Here is an 18,975-nt window from a genome sequence, read left to right as displayed (position 1 = left end):
CGTCGAGGAGGACCTATGGCGTCGAGGACCTTGACGTCGGGGAGGACCTTGGGCGTCGAGGAGGACCTTGGACGTCGATGAGGACCTTGGACGTCGAGGAGGACCTTGAACGTCGAGGAGGACCTTTGGCGTCAAGGAGGACCTTTGGCATCAAGGAGGACCTTAGGCGTCGAGGAGGACCTTGGGCGTCGAGGAGTAGCCAGTAACATAACACATCCAACACACATCTGTTATTCCTTATCCTCCACGAACACTTTACAGCACTTATAACACAGTAACACCACTTTACAGCACTTATAACAGTAACACCACTTATAACACGGTAACACCACTTATAACACGGTAACACCACTTATAACACGGTAATAACACAGTAACACCACTTTACAGCACTTATAACAGTAACACCACTTATAACACGGTAACACCACTTATAACACGGTAACACCACTTTACAGCACTTATGAACACTGATATTATACAAACACTTTTTACACTTTACGTCACTTAACTTTACGACACTTCAAAGACACTTACCCTAAATGCTGACAGTTAAGACATGATTCGTAATTGTTTGACATAATGTGATGATGACCTATGGTAACGTCACTAATACGTCAATAATAATTATCACATACCTCATTATTCTGTTGCTGTCCCTCGAGCAGTTGTTATTATTCCACTTACCTGTAAAAGACAAATAAAAAATAATAATTAATAGATTTAAAGTAATATTATATACCTTGTCTCTCAGCAATTTTCGTTTTGACATTTAAATTTCAAACAACGATTTATAATCACTGTGTCTACTGTATATAAAGTAATGTCTGAAAGATTTGATCACCAGTTACAAATATTTCAATAATAATGCATGAATAAATAATAATGGTAGGTTAATAATATAATGGAGGGTTACCTTGAATCGAGGAGGACCTTGAGTCGAGGAGGACCTTGAGTCGAGGAGGACCTTGAGTCGAGGAGGACCTTGGCGTCGAGGAGGACCTTGGCGTCGAGGAGTAGCCAGTAAACAGGATAACACACCCAACACACATCTGTTATTTCTTATCCTCAGGGAACACTTTAAGACACTTAAAACACTTTATTACACCAGTTTACATCACTTTACACTTGATTAACACTTTAGATCACTTTAAACGTTATAACACTTATAAATTAAACCTTGACACCACTTTACGACGCTGAAAACTTGACACCATTTTACCGCACTTATAACACTTTTTATAGTTTTTTATCGTCACCTTAAGACTCAGTTGCACTTTATTACACTTAGCACTTTACGACACTTTACGAAAGTCACATTTAAACACTTAAGAAACTTTTCGATATGTTTTGGCACTTTATTTCACTTGCCGGTAATAACACTTCAAGACACTTAAGAAACTTTTTCCCACATGTTTTGGCACTTTGATCACTTAACACTTTTTGTTCACTACAGTGCTTGGAGTGTTCTACTGTGTTTCGTCCTGACATCGACCAAACAAACACATTTCATTTAATATACTAACGAGTTTATCAATAATATTCAACACTTTAAATGATGTAGCTGTCATTAATAGGTTTTCAAAATAAACAACAAACTTTCTCCTATTGAATGCAGTTTCTTATATTTTACGATTCTGTGAGTAACTGTGGTTCATTAACATATTATTGATAAAGTAATTAAAGATGCCGTTGTCATTTGTTTGGTGTCACGTCGTCTGCTATTATGAGCGTCCACAACACACACTGAGGCCTCTAATTTCCACTAACTATTGTCCTGGTGAATCCAAGTAAGAGGTGTTTATCATCATATTTTCTGTGTTTTGGGTTTTTGCATGCACTTTCTACACTCTGCTTGAATAACAGCAGCAGGGCACCACTAACAGCAGCAGGGCACCACTAACAGCAGCAGGGCACCACTAACAGCAGCTGCCCCCCTTGAAGACCGTGACGTAACTGACCTACCTAACCAAAACACAATGACAAGGCGGATCACGTTCCAATACTCTCCCTCGGCCTTGACTTAGTCTTAATAACCACTTCATTATATGTATGATAGACTTTTTTTTTTAACAAGGTATGAAAAAGTTTTTTATAAGTAGTTAATATAATTATGAATGAACACTTATATATATATATAGTTCAAGGTGATAATTTCCCGGTAATAAAATGTTTCCAAAAATTCAAACTCATTGTTTTCTCGCGCTACTTTTGAGCTCCTCCGCCATGAGACTCCATCCTCTAGCAATCAGTTTCTCCCTAATACACATTGTCGTTTATATCAGGTAAGTTTACCAGGATATTTACTGTTTGTTCTACTCCATCTATTAACGAATTGACTAACGCATAAGAAACTTAGGGTGAGTAAACCCATTTGTCCAGATTAAATGAATCAAAAGACTTATTGATCAGAAATGTGATTTACTAATGACAAGATGAATGAACACTTTATCATGTGGACAATGAGCAATTGTTTATCTAAAGAACTAAATAAGAAAAATATACACTTGATCCTTGTAGCCAGGCAGCTGGGGTGAAATTTTAAAAACAAAGTGACGAGGCTTTTTTTTCACACATTCGGCCTACAATAATCGATTTTAATTAAATTTCTCTTTCGTATAACAATTATTTCAGAATTACTTATATCACATCTTGGTTGTTAAAAGTTAAATAACTAATTGAGCATGACGCTGTGTTAATCGTAGTTTACACTTGTAAGTCTGGACTAAGCTATCATCAAAACTTACCCTCTACCTTCGCTAAGGAATAGGCTATGGGTCGCAATCACCGTCTTTGGATCGTTAAAACTATGGTGAACGCATATTAAAATTAACATAAACAAACCTCATATACTTTGAAATAACATCGAAATCTCAACTCAGCTACAGAGACGATGACCTAAACGTCAATAGTTAACATCTTCACAACTCACCATATAAAACCAAACCAATCACTGGGTTCGTTTTCCAGAGCCTCATTCATCAACTTCCAGTCCCAGATGATTGCTATTGACAACCATCACGAGCTCCCCCTCCCCCTCTCTTATTGCTCGCCTCTGGCCTCCTCAGTTCTCGCTAACACTGGTCGATAACTGAAGCTGCAGACGCAATATCTCCCGGGATTAAAATAATGTGGAGATGGCCGACAGAACTACTTGCTAGACGTGTTTTTTTTTTTCAAAGCCTGGTGCGTTATATTCTTGCCCCTAACCTTAAAAGTACTGTAAAACCTTTTCAGAATTACTTAAATTCAAGACATGAACATGACGACCAGGGTTTTTATTTCATATTTTGTTCGATTTGCTACTTTTTTTTTCGCTTGCAACTTTATACCCCGAAGGCAGCTCTTCCTGAAATGTGTATTATAATATTCAGGAAGAACTTTAGCTAAGCGTTTCACTTCTCAGATTTAGGGGGAATAAGACCTTAGTACTACACGATATAACAAATGCGTTTCGTTTAATTAATACCAATGGAAACTAAACACGACTGGTTCCTAAACTGACAAGTAACGGAAAGTTTACAGGAAATATTTCAGCTGGGAAAATAAAGTTGTGTGCTTATTCAGAGCTGAATTTATCAATTATCTTCAAGTTACTCCTTAAAAAAAGCATTTAATATGATTGGTTTTCTTTTATAGCTTATTAGAGTAACGCAAATAATTTTATATTTCATGATATATATACAGTAATGCATTGTGATTGTACATATTAAGGTACAAATGTATGTACAATTGTGCACGTATACACACTCATGACCGGTCCACTACAGCAACACACGCACACACACACACATGACAAAAATAAAGTTTGCTCATCCATACCATCATTGACCCACACCAAAAACATATAACACTCCAACATAATGAAATGTGTTACCAAATCGCTCGTAACAGACCCGAGCCTTTAGCGTCAGGGGTCCGGAGGGGGACAAAAAAAAAAGAAAAAAAAATAATTTTCAATTGTGTTTAGATAATTGATGTTTCGTATGTTGAAAAAATATCTGAATTTCCTTTTTTTTTCAGAAAGCCACCATGGATTTCAGTTCTGTGTATTTGAATTACTTTTTTAATTCATTCTTTATCTTGCGAGAGAATATTATATTGTTATTTTTTTCAGGAATGAATGTTTAAAAATTCTTGCTCGCTGGATGAGAATATCTGGTAGAGCGTTTAATAATAATGATAGTAATTTTTACATTTTTTCTGCTTTTGGTGCTTCAACCACTCACTGTTAACACTGTATTGACCCGGACGAAAACAAGACCTCTCAAGTCACAATGCGGGGCAAGAGAGTGGTACACATGAGGCTGGGTGTGGCATGACCTACTCCAGCTGATTGTATGTCAACATTACCCCCACCCACCCACCTCGTCTACTCTAATGCGTTACAACAATACACGTGAACTGGGGCATAGAAGCTCTCTTGTGGGCGTCCTTAGCTGTATATGTATGTGTGTCGAGATGATGGGAGAATTTTATATCTTTAGTAATGAATGTTGTAATAATCAGAGTATAAATTGAAAGCATATTCTCTCTCTCTCTCCATCTATCTTTAAATGTTGACAGGCTATGATTCGTCGTTGGAAAGAACTTATTCGTGTGGCTCACCTAAGTTGTTGAACGTTGCTACATGTCGTGCTGTTGAAAATAGAAGCACATATGTTCCTCCTATAGGTCAGGGTGTACTTACTTGGTCCGACTCTCCTGGTAACCTGCACATTACCTTGTACATGTCATGGGTGCTGACATGAACCCACATCTTCGTCGTCTGCTGATGATGTTAACAGAAATACCATATAATAAACTGGTGATTTTAAACAGTTCATGCCATCAAAGAACGTGTCTGAACTCTAGGGACAAGGACTTACATGTTTCACCAGTAAGATTCGTCAAGTATTATCGTGTTCACAAGTTAGATTCTAGGCTGTTGGTATTGTAGCGAAAGCCAAGATAAGTTTTATTTATTTTGCCTTTGGGTACAAAATGTTAATATCCATAGTGTATATTCATGGTACAGTACTGTATGGTGATGCAGTTAACACAAAGCGGTTACAGTGATATCACCAATGTTTACTGTATTACAAGTGGCAGTGACAGATCATTTAAGGTGAGATTCCTGTGTTTATCTGCATAGTTCAGGACATATAAGACCAATGGAAGGTCCTGAAGGTATGCAATTAAGAGCAACTTCCTGTAATTCCTAATTAGCGCTGTGGCCGTTGGATCCAATATAATTATGCCAACAAATTTGTTCTTTGGGATCGTGATGTAAAATACCTGGACTGGTGAATTAAATACTCACTGGAATCTGAATAATGCAATACTACTGCTGTTATGAAATTGGGTTCGTTTTGATTTGCGTTGAGGTGGTCAGGCCGAGAGGAGGCAGCCAACGGTTTGTGTAGGATTATTTAACTTTTTTCAAGTAATTTTAGCAACTGTAGAATAAATTGTTCATATAATAATAAATTAAAAGCTTTTAATATTTGTTCTCATATTTTCAGTGTTGTTTAAAGAGAGGCGAGTAGTATGACGTCAAGATTAAGTATCCGTGATGGGGTGTAAGTTGGTTGAGGAATCCATAACAGCAATTCATTCTCCAAGTTTAAGACATTAGCGTACCAAGAACTACACTGCTTTCACCATCTGTTTATGCTGAGGGATCCTTGATATAGGTAAGGACATTATTGTGCTAAGTTTGTAAATAATACTTGTCGATTTGAGGGATTCTTGATATAAATACTTCCCCCCACAAATAAACATTATCAGGGGTCCTTAATATAATCATTTATTCACACGTAAGAACAGTAATTTACACTTCTTGTATATTATGTTTGGGGAATTTCAACAAAACACGGTGAAGGATCCTAAAATAAAAAATATTTCACGTTCAGGATACCACTATACTACTACTACATAATATATTTTGAAATCTCCGCTGTAATTTGAAAATTCCTTGATATAAGCGTTTATCTACAACATTTTCTTTAATTGGGAATATTACAAACAGACTTTACCAACAACTAGCTCAAGTTAGGTACAATCTAGGGCCCTTACATATCTATATAGTATACTTGTTAATGGTGCGTAACAGAGAATAACCGACCGTTCGATGACAGAGGTGTAACGTCACTAAACTAAATACAGTACAGCATGATACTGTAATTACGGATTATTCTCTTTCTCTTTCTATCTTCTTCCTTTCTCTTGGATTAATTGATGTCTTATCTTATGAATCAAGGTTAATTAGAGGAAACAAAAGATATCTGGGTGTTTTTAGAAGACAGTAATTGGATGACCCGAGTTAGTGCGTCTATTGTGTGAACTTTCTCAGCCTTTTGATGTTGAGGTGATGGTGTTACTGAGGTGGTGATGGTGTTACTGAGGTGGTGATGGTGTTACTGAGGTGGTGATGGTGTTACTGAGGTGGTGATGGTGTTACTGAGGTGGTGATGGTGTTACTGAGGTGATGATGGTGTTACTGAGGTGGTGATGGTGCTACTGAGGTGATGATGGTGCTACTGGGGATGATGGTGTTACTGAGGTGGTGATGGTGTTACTGAGGTGGTGATGGGTTACTGAGGTGGTGATGGTGTTACTGAGGTGGTGATGGTGTTACTGAGGTGGTGATGGTGTTACTGAGGTGGTGATGGTGTTACTGAGGTGGTGATGGTGTTACTGAGGTGGTGATGGTGATACTGAGGTGGTGATGGTGTTACTGGTGGTGATGGTGTTACTGAGGTGATGATGGTGCTACTGAGGTGGTGATGGTGTTACTGAGGTGGTGATGGTAGAGGTGATGATGGTGTTACTGAGGTGGTGATGGTGTTACTGAGGTGGTGATGGTGTTACTGAGGTGGTGATGGTGCTACTGAGGTGGTGATGGTATTGAAGTTACCAGTGTCTTCTTGTTACTGGTTGTTAATGAATTGATCATCATCTTCATCACCACCACCACCACCACCACCACCACCACCACCACCACCACCATCACTTTGAAAGGAATTAAGAATTTTTTTTTTTACACTTTTCAAACTGTATGAAATGAAGGACAATGATACAGTATTACAGTTCACAATAAAAGTAATATTGAGAATAGTACAGTCGAGTTACATCAGAGTACAAGAACCAGGTACAGTTACAGGTACAGTATACAGTATGTAATCCTATTAAGTCCATTTATCTGTAATAGGTATTCATAGTTACATGTTACAGGTAATCCATGTAACAATAGGGATTTTAGGGATTTCATGTAATCCCAAATGTGATCAGGGGCTACTGCTGTGACTCTGTTAACCAAACCAAAGCTGATATTTGGTTTGGTTAGGTTAGGTTAGCTGACGGCTGCATCGGTTACAATGCCTGAATTCTTTTTAGATATGTGAAATCCCTAATTACACAATAATACCATGTAACATAAATACAATATATATATACATAAGGTTACAAGCTTCAAAACAGATTACAGTAAAATATAAATCAGATATTGTGTACCTGGAAATGTTGTTTACAAATATGGGAGACAACTGCTGGTAGGGACTCGGAGCCAACACAGGTAGAGAGGAGGGTAGGTCTTAGGTTCACTTATATACTGAACACACTGACACCAGGTAACACAATGCACCTGATAATCTGACACCAGGTAACACACTGACACCTGATAATCTGACACCAGGTAACACACTGACACCTGATAATCTGACACCAGGTAACACACTTCACCTGATAATCTGACACCAGGTAACACAATGCACCTGATAATCTGACACCAGGTAACACACTGACACCTGATAATCTGACACCAGGTAACACACTGACACCTGATAATCTGACACCACACCAGGTAACACACTGACACCTGATAATCTGACACCAGGTAACACACTGACACCTGATAATCTGACACCAGGTAACACACTGACACCCGATAATCTGACACCAGGCAACACACTGACACCCGATAATCTGACACCAGGTAACACACTGTACCTGGTAATCTGACACCAGGTAACACACTGCACCTGATAATCTGACAACAGGTAACACACTACACCTGCTAATCTGACACCAGGTAACACACTACACCTGATAATCTGACACCAGGTAACACACTGTACCTGATAATCTGACACCAGGTAACACACTACACCTGATAATCTGACACCAGGTAACACACTGTACCTGATAATCTGACACCAGGTAACACACTGTACCTGATAATCTAACACCAGGTGTTACCATCCTCGCTGTGCAGTGTTACCATCCTCGCTGTGCAGTGTTACCATCCTCGCTGTACAGTGTTACCATCCTCGCTGTACAGTGTTACCATCCTCGCTGTACAGTGTTACCATCCTCGCTGTACAGTGTTACCATCCTCGCTGTACAGTGTTACCATCCTCGCTGTGCAGTGTTACCATCCTCGCTGTGCAGTGTTACCATCCTCGCTGTACAGTGTTACCATCCTCGCTGTGCAGTGTTACCATCCTCGCTGTACAGTGTTACCATCCTCGCTGTACAGTGTTACCATCCTCGCTGTGCAGTGTTACCATCCTCGCTGTGCAGTGTTACCATCCTCGCTGTGCAGTGTTACCATCCTCGCTGTACAGTGTTACCATATCCTCGCTGTACCGTATTACCATCCTCGCCACAGTGTTACCATCCTCGTTGCACAGTGTTACCATCCTCGCTGTACAGTGTTACCATCCTCGCTGTACAGTGTTACCATCCTCGCTGTGCAGTGTTACCATCCTCGCTGCACAGTGTTACCATCCTCGCTGTGCAGTGTTACCATCCTCGCTGTACAGTGTTACCATCCTCGCTGTACAGTGTTACCATCCTCGCTGTACAGTGTTACCATCCTCGCTGTACAGTGTTACCATCCTCGCTGTACAGTGTTACCATCCTCGCTGTACAGTGTTACCATCTCTCTTAGTGACAAAGTTCTCTTCAGTGTTGATTCAGTATATAACCTGTCATGACCTCGGGGTTGTCACGTGACTACTGTAAAGGTCAGGGTCAACCAGCACCACATGACCTAAGATGACAGTGTGTGGTGCAGCCTAAGATAACAGTGTGTGGTGCAGCCTAAGATAACAGTGTGTGGTGCAGCCTAAGATAACAGTGTGTGGTGCAGCCTAAGATGACAGTGTGTGGTGCAGCCTAAGATGACAGTGTGTGGTGCAGCCTAAGATAACAGTGTGTGGTGCAGCCTTAGATGACAGTGTGTGTGGTGCAGCTCTAAGACAGACAGGTGTGTGTGGTGCAGCCTTAGATGACAGTGTGTGTGGTGCAGGCCTAGATGACAGTGTGTGGTGCAGCCTAAGATAACAGTGTGTGGCAGCAGCCTTAGATAACAGTGTGTGGTGCAAAGCCTTAGATGACAGTGTGTGGTGCAGCCTAAGATAACAGTGTGTGGTAGCCTTAGATGAGACAGTGTGTGGTGCAGTCTAAGATGACAGTGTGTGGTGCAGCCTTAGATGACAGTGTGTGGTGCAGCCTAAGATAACAGTGTGTGGTGCAGCCTAAGATGACAGTGTGTGGTGCAGCCTAAGATAACAGTGTGTGGTGCAACCTTAGATAACAGTGTTTACGGTTCACACACAGTTAAAGATATCAACATAATAGGTCCAGGGATCTGTCTCTGAGGACACACACACACCACCAGCACTAGTTCCTGCGGCGCCCTATGGAGGAGATGGCCTGAGAGCAGCAGAAGGACAGGGCAGATATGGCTGTGTGTCGCTCTGAGCTCCCTGACTTCTTGATGATGAGGAGGAGACCCAGCAGGTAGAGGGTCAGCACCACGCCCACGTACCAGAGGGCGTGGTGCTGGGCGTCCTGGTGCATCTTGTACACCTGCTGGTGGATGAGGACCTGGTGGGGCGTGGCACTCGCGTTACCCTGGCACTGGCACCACAGCACGTCGAATGGCACTCCCTCCATCTGCATCACAAAACACTTGGGTTAGGACTCTGGCTAGTTACTTCTTTAGTGTACATAAGTCACCACACACACACTATACATTCCCTACACACACACACACACACACACACTCACATTCCATGTGCACACACACACACACACACACACACACTATACATTCCCCTGCACACACACACACACACACACACACTATACATTCCCTGCACACACACACACACACACACACACACACACACACACACACACACACTACATTCCATGCACGCACACACACACACTATACATTCCCTGTACACAGTCGGAGGCAGGAAGCAGTAATCACATACACCAATCATCTCAATTTATTTGTTTACCTCGTGGCTACAAGAGGTAAGACACTCCCTAAACACGTCAAGGTTCAGAGCTCCTGGAAGAAAAATAAAATAAAATGTCCAAGTAACGGAAGTGGGAAGAGTTTGGAGTGAATTAAAAAGATTGTTGAAAATAAGTGTTGATATTATTCTCGCTCTCTCAGTGACATATATTAATACTCATACTAAACCTCCTAATATTAACTAAATGTCTTAAGTCGAACATGCAATTTATCCCCGAACCTCGGAAAGAATCCAGAGGAGAATGACAAGACTAATCCCGGGCATCAGGAACCTTGAGTACAGAGACAGGTTAAAGCATCTTAATTTGCACTCCCTCGAGAGACGTAGAGTGAGGGGCGACATGATATAGGTGTATAAATGGAAGTCAGGGTTAAACAAAGGGGACATTACAAAGGTACTCAAACTATCCAACCAGGAGCGAACTCGTAACAATGGTTTTAAATTAGACAAATTTAGATTTCGGCGTGAAATAGGTAAACACTGGTTTGGAAACAGAGTAGTGGATGAATGGAACAAGTTACCAAATATCATCATTAACTCGAATACGCTGGTTAGCTTCAAACATAGGTTGGATGCTTATATGAGCAATAGGGTTGGGTATAAACGGGACTGCCCAGTATGGGTCAATAGGCCCGCTGCAGTTTCCTCCATTCTTATGTTCGTATGTTCTCAAGTCAATCGGAATTCCTGGTGGGTCGGCGCGCTCATTTTTTCATAACCGCAATTTTTACCGGACACAGAAAATGGAACTCACATTAGGGCAAACATTTATAAACCCAAAACATTATTTAAATTAGTAAATACGCAACGATGATCCAGCAGATATTATCACAAAAACACCAATAATTCATCATATAATACAAAAATATTTGGTTACTGTATTAATAATTGTTAATATTTGTTGGTTTAAAAAAAATATTCAATTTCAAACGTGAATGTATGTAATCATTTGTGTTAATACCTGAATGGGGGAGAGTGGATGTGAATATTTAATGAAGGATCAGGATGCTGGTGAAACTGCATCATTAGCATAGTTTATTTTTTCTAGAAATTTCGCTTTTTCTGTCAGATCGACCGTGAACATAACTGCTGCTGTTTTTTCCATACATTAAAAACCATTTAATTTACAGTAATTTAAATACAAAACAGTTACAGTGGTACAGTGATTTTAAAAATACAAATTCATTAGTACAGGATTACAGGTATACAGTATAATCTCTTATTCAGAAACACTACAGGTACAATAATTATTTTAGTTCAAATACAGAAACTACAGGTTACAGTGATCTTATTCTATCAGATACAATAATACACGTACAGTGATTTCAGTGATACAGACAATAAAACAGATTACAGGACTTCATTACTTCAGAAATTATATCACAGGTACAAAATAAATGATCATGTCAACTTGTACATAGACAACACAAACTCATGTGATCAGCGCCAACATAACCAGTAGTTATATCAGCACCTGGGGATGATCTTTTTAACACGACAGGGGAACGTGCCCCCCCTGCTTTCACCCAACGGCGCTCAACCATGATACGAAGCTGCGACGCGTTGGACGGAATGATTGATTACTCTGTGTGTGTGTGTGTGTGTTAATGTGCTTTTATATGTATACATTTATGAGTTCTAATGTTTGTATGTATGCGTATGTAAGTTCTTATGTGTGTATATTCTATCTGAACTTTCAACTCAAATCTCATTAATTTTGTCAGCTATTGATGGTCTTTACGTTAATCTTACTCACACTGGGTTTGGTCTTCAAAAGGAGTTCCAATTTACTCTTATTTCACCACTTTCGCTTCAATCACTTCTAAGTTAAAATTTCCTCTCTGAATTTGTGTGTAGTAGTGAAGGGGAATTTGCTTGTGTGTGTGTCATGTGTGTGTGTGTGTGTCATGTGTGTGTGTCATGTGTGTGTGTGTGTGTGCAGACATTGTGTTGTTTTTGCTCTTTTGACGAACATAATTGATATACGGACATGTTCTTTAAAGACTTGTTCTCTTCTCACACACACACACACACACACACACACACACACACACACACACACACACACACATTACACACACACACACACACGTATATCAAAACAACCATACAAATTCAACTTTTAATACAACAGCAATACACCTTTAAAAACAACAAAATAAAATAAACATCCTAACTAATATTTGTATTTTAAAACAACACAAACATCTATCCCCATAAACATAATTACTAATACTTATATATTTTTTTACAGCATAAAAACATTTTCTAGGAATTAACTCCCTCCTACATACACCGCCTGCCGCCTCCCTCAACCCCTTACCCGTCTCCGTCACTCTATACCAAGTCTCTGGTTGGCTGGGATCTGTTTACGCTTTGCTAAATTTTGCTTCGTTACGGGAAAAATTGGTCGACTTGGGAAGGTATTTGTTTACCTTATTATAGCGATGACGGGATAGAGAGAGAGGGAGGGAAGGATAAAGAGAGAGAGGAGAGATAGATAAGAAAAAGATGAGATAGAGAGGGAAGAGAAAAAAATTCTTGATAATTTCTCTCTCGATTTTCCTTACGTTCTCTGGTTTTCCTCTATCTTTCGTTGTCCTCCCTCTTTCGTTTCCCCCGCTCTCCCTCTCCAGCTGACGAAAGGAAGTGGAGAAAGTATGCATCAAGGACGAAAGGAAGTGGAGAAAGTATACATGTTAGAGAAAGTATACGAGGAGAAAGTATACATGGTAGATAAAGAGGAGGGGGAGGGGGGACGAAAGACAGCGAACGATAGGTGGACAGACAAACAGGCAATGTTAAAAGACACACCGAAAACTCTCGATAAAACCCAAGTCATTATCCCTTCTGAGACCAACATACGACTAGGATAGAGTTTACACCTCACCCTCCCCCTCCCACCCTCCCCTCTCCTCTCCTCATCTCCAGTACCTCAGTTAGAATCTTCTCTCACTACCAGAACCTCCTTAGGAAAACACTAACGAGTTTTCTAAGTTTTTTTTTATGAGATATGACAAGTAAGGAAATTCAAGGAGAGACATGTTAACTTTTATATTGTTTTCGGAGTTCAGTAAATGGAATAGTTACTTTTGTTTTGGTGTGCGTTATTCTTTTGTTTCTTTGATGTCATTTCTGTTTCTTATTATTTTTTTTTTTTTTCTATATTCTATTTCTGTTCTTGTTTTATTGCGAGTTGGGTATTTTCGGCAGTTAATTTACTATGTGTATTTTTTTACGTAGTGTTTTAAGTTGAGATAATAGAGTTTGGAGTCTCTATATCCGGTTAATAGAGGGTTGAAGCCTCCTCTATATCCAGTTAATGGAGTTGAAGGCTCTATGTCCGGGTAATAAAATGTTTAAAACATCTATGTCCGGGTAATAAAATGTTTAAAGCCTCTATGTCCGGTTAAAGGAGTTAAGCCTCCATGTCCGATTAAGAGTTGAAGCCTCCATTTCCGATTAAAAGAGAGTTAAATAGAATATCACATTATCACTAATACTTAAAGTTGCAATGATAAATGAAACTGACAATATAATACTGATTTAAAATTTGATTACACTGCACAACGAGCTTTTATTTCCGACTAGACAACCTCACATTTCTCATATTTAAGCTCTTCTCCGAGGTCATTTAACTTCAATGTACATTAATCTTGTATTTTTGGACAGTGGACAACAAAAATAAAAGAGGAAATGGAAAAGATATATATAAAAAGAAGGATTTACGTATCAGTGAGGCTGGATGGACTTGTCAATACTAGTGCTGCCACATTAGCTTAGCGTCCCTCCGCCAGTCTTTCCGTCGTGCAGGTCGTCTCTGTCTCTCGTGTCGCGGCTCAGGGGATTCTACAGTTAGTTAGGTGGCGTTTCACATCCCAGGAAGGGAATAGATTACCCAAAGTGTCATTAAGAATTTGAGGTTTCTGGGTAGTGATGAGAAACACGGCGGGAATAAGGAACACGATTGGAATACGCAACACAACATGAACAAGGAACACGACAAGAATAAGGAACACGACATAAATAAGAAACACGACAAAAATAAGCAACACGACAGGAATAAGGAAAACAGGAACAAGCAACACGACAGGAACAAGGAACACGACAGAAATGCAAGCACTGACAATCCCAAAATGGCTTTCGGCTTTTTTCCTCCTCTCCTTTCGTCGCTCGAGGGGGCGAAAGTAAAGCTTTATGTATGCAAATTTGGGACCAGCGATGGAGTTCTTTCCTGGATTAATATTGTGGCGTAGTAATTCTGCCACCGGGATGTGTGAGGTGGTGGAGGGATACTGGTAGTTATAAGAGCAATGTCAACCACAACTACCACAATTATTATAACAACCAATACTACTACTACTACTACTACCACCCCAACCACCTTTGCTACCATATTCAACCTTACTACTACAACTATTAATACTAACCACTATCACCGCTACCACCACAACTAACAAAGCCACCACTACTACCACCGCCATAAGTACCACCACCACAAACCTCCCTCACTCACACCACCACAAAAACACCTTTCAACGCCTTGTTAATTACTGGGACAGACATGTGAGGCACAATCCTTTGACGCCTAATGATCATATATTATTAATTCCAATATTAGCTGACACGAGCGTTGAATCTCGGCTGATGGATGACGTGTGACCTTCCCCTCCCACTCTCTTCTTCATTAGTGTCTCCTGCTGCCATTAGCAAGGCGTACGTGCATATCTCGCTAACTATAGCAGAATTAACGCTAGCATCTCTCCAGTTCACCGCTCAAATGTAGCATAACGACGACCTACTGAAGTGTAAACATTATTATTTTCATGAGTTAATCTTAGTATTTAAAATGAATCGTCTTTTTTCTTTAGTGCATTTATTGAATTGTTGATATGTATCGTATTTATCTGTTTATTTTTATTTATTAACCGATTTATTTATTATATATACTTATTTATTTACGTTATTTTTATCAACACGAATACATATGCTGGTAGGGAGGAGTGACTGTTAAAGAGGATGTAGGGTGAATGTGGCAGGGTGAGGTACTAGGGTGAGAGCCACAAAAAGGCCAAATATTCAGAGAGGAAGAAGAAGGGAGGAGGAGGAGGAAGAAGAGCAGGTGTTGGTGTCAGGTGGTGTGTACCGAGGTCCTTATATTCCCTTATATTACTGATTCAACCAAGACACTCACGTACCCTCCCACGGCTAGAGGCGTGTGTGGTAAGTGGCTGTGTGAGAGACAAAGAGAGAAAGAGGGAGATACAAAGAGAAAGAGATAAAGACACACAGAGATAGATGCAGACACAGATAGACAGAGATATATAGAGATAGAGAGGTAAAATAGAGAGATGGGGAGGGATTTTCGGAACAACATAACAGTGTTGAGAGTGATTGCAAACAGCAAGTGTTGTGTGAAGAAAATTTGTAGCGGTGCAATATGTCAGGACACTGTTGATGGAACTATGCTACATGCAGTCAGGTTCTGTAGTTTTGTAGAAGGGCAACAGAGATAGGGCATTCAATGGGGAGAGAGAGAGATGTAGTTTTGTAGAAAGAGGCGAACCATACAGTATTCAAAGTAGAGAGACAGACAGAAAGACAGACAGACAAGAGAAGGTTTTGAGAATTACAGCACTCCACTAAGATAGGATGTTGCATGCAATATTCATACTATACTAGGACAGATTGTTGCAATATAACACTATACCTAGATAGAATGCTGCTTGCAATATGACACTAAGACAATTTTACTTGCAATATGACACCAGCTGTATAGAATGTTGCATGCAATATTGGCTCTAAACTGTGATATAATGTTGCAAGCAATATTATACCACTCTGAGAGATAATATATGATGCAATATGACCATCCAGTGAAGATAAAATATTATAGGCAAGACTGAAGGCATTAATAGAGATGTCTGTATGCCTTATGCCAGTGTATATAGAATGCCGTATACACTATTGACCTGCCGTGTTGAGTGAATGTCGTGTGTATGAAGGCTATGCAGTCCCAAAAGATAAATAGATAGATAGATAGATAAGACAGATAGATAGATAGCACAGGTATACAAACAATGTAAACAGAGTGCAGGTATACAAACAATATACATAAGAAAAATATTGGTATACAAACAATAAATCGAATCAACCAAGGCCAACGCAACAAAACCACCACACGCTGAAGTCATTTTCGACCCTTCATAGATGCAACACAAACTGAGGTGAGAGAGAGAGAGAGAGAGAGAGAGAGAGAGAGAGAGAGAGAGAGACTGACTTATGGGTTTGTGTTGATTAAGTTCACTTGACAATGCATCATCATCATCATCTTCGGGGGAGGGGGGATAATTGGAGAGGAGGAAGGCTTGTAGGATAGGAGGGAGGGGTGGAGGATGGTGTGGAGGGAGAGAGGGAGGGGTGAAGGATGGGAAGGTGAGGTGAAGGATGGTAGGGGGGGGAGGTGCTGAAGGATGAGGGTAGTGATGTACAAGACGCTGAGTGCCAGGACTAAGGAATACAATGGGGACTAATTCACTCCTCCGCTTCCCCCTACTCTTCTTTTCCTCCTCTTTTCCCCTACCCCTCTTTTCCCTGCACCCCCTCCTCTTTCCCCTACCCCTTCCCTTCCTCCCCTAACCTACCTACCCACCCAATAAGCCATTTTCCCTCCCCAGTTGACCCTCACCCACCCTCCTTTACACACATCCATGAGTGGTCATTCTCCGTCAGGTAAAACACCATTCGCTAAACTAATTAGGGACTAAGAGCACCTTTATGGTCAATTGTTAGCCCAGGAGAGCCTTTGGTTGGTGCCACACAACCTTGTAAACACCACGGGCAGGTATGTGGCACTCAGAGGCACTACTAGAGAGGGGGTGAGGAGTATGTGGCACTCAGAGGCACTACTAGAGAGGGGGTGAGGAGTATGTGGCACTCAGAGGCACTACTTGAGGAAGGGAGAGAAGAGGAGGCGGGTGAGGGAGTAAGGGTGTGATAATACACTCAGGAATAAAGGGAGGGAGAAGGAACAAGAGACAATAATTAAGGAGGAAGGAAGAGAGTGTGAGAGACAAGAGAGGGAATGATCAGAGAGAAAGAATAAGGTTAAATGGACAAAGGGATGAGAGAGAGAGAGAGAGAGAGAGAGAGAGAGAGAGAGAGAGAGAGAGAGCTTATTTGTGTTAAGTAAGAGTTAGGTGTGTGTGTGTCACCTAGATGGGAGGTTACTGTACCATAGAGAATGATATTTATATATCTCTAAAGTCTCCTGTGATACTCTCTCTCTCTCTCTCTCTGTCTATCGCCTCTCTTTTTGTCAGTCTCTCTGTTTATGTCTGTCAGTCTCTCTCTCTCTCTCTCTCTCTCTCTCTCTGTCAGTCTCTTTCTCTCTGTCAGTGTCTTTCTTTCTCTCTCTTGTGTTTCTGTCAGTTTCTCTGAGTCTCTGTCAGTGTCTTATGTGTCTGTCTTTTTCTCTGTCAGTCTATTTCTCTCTGTTGTATCGGTTTGTCAGTCTTTTTCCTCTCTCAGTCTTTCTGTCGTGGAGGTAGTCAGGAGGGGCAGAATGGAGGGGTAAGCTTTAATCACATCGGTTTAGTGATATCGGTTTTAGTACCATAATCGGTTTTAGTTATATCGGGTTTCGTGACATTATCCATTTAGTCCCAGTATCGTTATTAGTGTTATCGGTTGGTCCCAATATCGGTTTTATATCTGGCATCTACTTATTCATGTTCAAGTAAGCTGATGAATACCTCCTTTATCATAAATTATCTAATAACATAAACAAAAAAACAACTTCAAAATACAAAGAAAATCTGTAAATAAATTCTAAAATTCCCAAATTCTTATATACCTACATAACCCGTAAGTAAATACCAGAATTTGTCCAGGTAATTAGATCCTCATATGTTCGTAATTAAATATATATATATATATATATATATATATATAACTGCCTAAATAAACGCATCTGTTTAAATAAAAAATACATTAATTCTTACCTTATATTTGATGTATTACTGATAATTATTCCTTGTGTTTTTGTTGATAATCTTCATTCTGGTATAATTTATGTGGAATTATTGTCTAAGTAAACACTGATAATTTGTAGAAAGTTCAGCCATTTATCCCACGCTATTTCAAAAAGTTCATAAAGTCGTATACATCAGAACCAAATCTCAGACAACTTTTATCATTAGTTCTTGCTGTTATTAAATTTCAGTGTTATGGTTATCTGGATTTTATCATAGTTGGAGAAATGTCTATGTTCACTGGCCATCTTATGTGAGTATGAGGTGATGTTGGTCAATACAGGCGAGACGGGAGAGGGGGTCCACACATCCTACCTCCATGACTTGCTGGGCGTTACTGAACTTTCCTGATGGTGGTGTGTGAGTGGACTGGGCCAAGGTAGGTGGAGTCTGGTGGTGATCGTGATGTCGGAGGCGTGTGGTGATGGTGGTGGTATATTGTGTGGCTGGATAGACTCCTTCATATACTTTGTTTCTTCACTAACTAGTATTATTTTTACACATATATATATCCAACTTCAATATCTATGAGGGATTACAAAATATCTACCGTTATTAACCTTCCTATCCATACACCTACCCCCGGGTGGTCAAAGTTAGGTTCAGAGTCGACCCACATACTGTAG

General features: G+C 40.1%; 1 long non-coding RNA gene across 1 annotated transcript; it reads right to left on the bottom strand.

Annotated features, from left to right (window-relative positions):
* Nucleotides 1-9,515: 9,515 nt before the first annotated feature.
* Nucleotides 9,516-18,693, bottom strand: LOC121858897. The gene is made up of 2 exons (XR_006087561.1): nucleotides 18,320-18,693; nucleotides 9,516-9,942 (listed from the first exon to the last, which is right to left on the bottom strand). It is a non-coding gene; the product is annotated as an uncharacterized LOC121858897 (long non-coding RNA).
* Between the last annotated feature and the right edge of the window lie 282 nt (nucleotides 18,694-18,975).

The sequence above is a fragment of the Homarus americanus genome, unplaced genomic scaffold (genome assembly GCF_018991925.1).
Source record: "Homarus americanus isolate GMGI-L3 unplaced genomic scaffold, GMGI_Hamer_2.0 scaffold22960, whole genome shotgun sequence".
NCBI classification, from domain to species: domain Eukaryota; kingdom Metazoa; phylum Arthropoda; class Malacostraca; order Decapoda; family Nephropidae; genus Homarus; species Homarus americanus.
The sequence above is the reverse complement of the archived record's forward strand: the minus strand, read 5'-3'. Positions and strand labels throughout refer to the sequence as shown.